Raw genomic sequence first — 2,500 nt, forward strand, 5'->3', positions numbered from 1 at the left:
GGAGGTGCAGCAGGAGGAGGTGTTGTGTTGTCCGTTGGTAACATGTAAATGAGTGGATGACATGACGTCCTCCCTCTGAGTCAATAAACCTGCAGCTCTACCTGTCTCACCTGTCTGTGACTACCAAAGAATGACCCTGCAGGTGTCTCTTCAGGACACGCCCACCCTGCAGGTATCTCTTCAGGACACGCCCACAGGTACATCGATAGTGCGTGTGATCACACACAGCCAGAGACGTGGCAGCCCTGTGCCGCTCTGACCACACGGATAGAAAGACCTGCTTGGACCTGGACCTGAATCCACGTCTGCGTTCAGGTAGGACAGATTCCAGGTGTGAACTGAATCATGACTCTGAGCTCACCTGTGTTTTACTGTGATTCATGTCCTGAGGCTTCTTTCCTACCTGTAACAAACGTCTCATCTTATGATGTTTCCCTACAAGGCGACACTTTATTTAGAATAGACTCAGAGAGAGAGAGAGTGGGCGAGCGAGCCCCAGGCACGTTGGCGGGCTGACTTTATTTACCGTCCTGATGCGGCTCCGCTCGCCAGCTGGAGCCCATAAAACCTTCAGATCCTGAACTGTTAGTTATGAAGCCACTGTGACGGATCAGAGACCTGAACACAACTTTATTTATAAAGACAAAGAGCTGAACATCCAATCAAACAATAAAACAATAAAACAGGAAGTCAGTCTCATGCTGGCTTCAAAGCCAAAGAATCAAAATGAGTTTTAAGAGGAGTTTTAACGATGGACAGTGAGGGGGCGTGGCTTATGTGCTGTTCCAGAGTTTGGGACCTGCTGTAGACCGACCCCCCTGAACCGCCCACACGGGGGACCGAACCCTAAAACCCTCAAACCTGAGACCTTCTTCACTTTACTGACTGGATGTGTGTGTGTGTGTGTGTGTGTGTGTGTGTGTGTTCTTCTCTATGTGTGTGTGTGTGTGTGTGTGTTCTTCTGTGTGTGTGTGTGTGTGTGTTCTTCTGTGTGTGTGTGTGTGTGTGTGTGTTCTTCTGTGTGTGTGTGTGTGTGTGTGTGTGTGTGTGTGTGTTCTTCTCTGTGTGTGTGTGTGTGTGTTCTTCTGTGTGTGTGTGTGTGTGTTCTTCTGTGTGTGTGTGTGTGTGTGTGTGTGTGTGTGTGTTCTTCTCTATGTGTGTGTGTGTGTGTGTGTGTTCTTCTGTGTGTGTGTGTGTGTGTGTTCTTCTGTGTGTGTGTGTGTGTGTGTGTGTGTGTTCTTCTGTGTGTGTGTGTGTGTGTGTGTGTGTGTGTGTTCTTCTCTGTGTGTGTGTGTGTGTGTTCTTCTGTGTGTGTGTGTGTGTGTGTGTGTGTGTGTGTGTGTGTGTGTGTGTGTGTGTGTGTTCTTCTCTGTGTGTGTGTGTGTGTGTTCTTCTGTGTGTGTGTGTGTGTGTGTGTGTGTGTGTGTGTTCTTCTCTGTGTGTGTGTGTGTGTGTTCTTCTGTGTGTGTGTGTGTGTGTGTGTGTGTGTGTTCTTCTCTGTGTGTGTGTGTGTGTGTGTGTGTGTGTGTGTGTGTGTGTGTGTGTGTTCTTCTCTGTGTGTGTGTGTGTGTGTTCTTCTGTGTGTGTGTGTGTGTGTGTGTGTGTGTGTGTGTTCTTCTCTGTGTGTGTGTGTGTGTGTTCTTCTGTGTGTGTGTGTGTGTGTGTGTGTGTGTGTTCTTCTCTGTGTGTGTGTGTGTGTGTGTGTGTGTGTGTGTGTGTTCTTCTGTGTGTGTGTGTGTGTGTGTGTGTGTGTGTGTGTGTGTGTTCTTCTGTGTGTGTGTGTGTGTGTGTGTGTGTGTGTGTTCTTCTGTGTGTGTGTGTGTGTTGCTTCAGTCCTCTCGTCTGTTTGTGATGATGTCGTGCAGACTTCACTTCCTCAAACGAACTTCTTCACTGTTCATTGTGTTCAGTGTGGGGGGGGGGGGTAAACACATGGGGGGGTAAACACATGGGGGGGTAAACACATGGGGGGGTAAACACATGGGGGGGGTAAACACATGGGGGGTAAACACATGGGGGGGGTAAACACATGGGGGGCAAACACATGGGGGGGGTAAACACATGGGGGGGTAAACACATGGGGGGTAAACACATGGGGGGTAAACACATGGGGGGGTAAACACATGGGGGGGTAAACACATGGGGGGGGTAAACACATGGGGGGTAAACACATGGGGGGTAAACACATGGGGGGGGTAAACACATGGGGGGTAAACACATGGGGGGGTAAACACATGGGGGGTAAACACATGGGGGGGGAAACACATGGGGGGGAAACACATGGGGGGGTTAAACACCTTTGACGTGAGCTCTGTGGATCCTCGGGGTCAGTGGGCGTGGTCAGTGTCAGTGGGCGTGGTCAGTGTCAGTGGGCGTGGTCAGTGTCAGTGGGCGTGGTCAGTCAGGAATATGTTGAGCTTTGACAGCGTGTAATGAAGTGAACAATAGAGAAGACCTGCGTGACAGGTTCACCTGGCGTCCTGTAAACCACATGATTCAG

General features: G+C 50.1%; 2 protein-coding genes across 3 annotated transcripts in view; both read left to right on the top strand.

The window, feature by feature from the left end:
- The window catches only part of arfrp1 (ADP-ribosylation factor related protein 1), a 60,079-nt gene that overhangs the window by 7,770 nt on the left and 49,809 nt on the right, over window positions 1–2,500 (top strand). The gene's annotated exons all lie outside the window — the stretch shown is intronic.
- Window positions 147–2,500, top strand: part of LOC306822574 (CMP-N-acetylneuraminate-beta-galactosamide-alpha-2,3-sialyltransferase 1-like) — a 9,744-nt gene continuing 7,390 nt past the window's right edge. The window contains exon 1 of the mRNA XM_079341693.1: window positions 147–315. The gene's annotated coding sequence lies outside the window, so the exon portion shown is untranslated. The remainder of the gene's footprint in view (window positions 316–2,500) is intronic.

The sequence above is a fragment of the Symphodus melops genome (assembly GCF_947650265.1).
Source record: "Symphodus melops genome assembly, chromosome: 4".
Classification (NCBI taxonomy): Eukaryota; Metazoa; Chordata; class Actinopteri; order Labriformes; family Labridae; genus Symphodus; species Symphodus melops.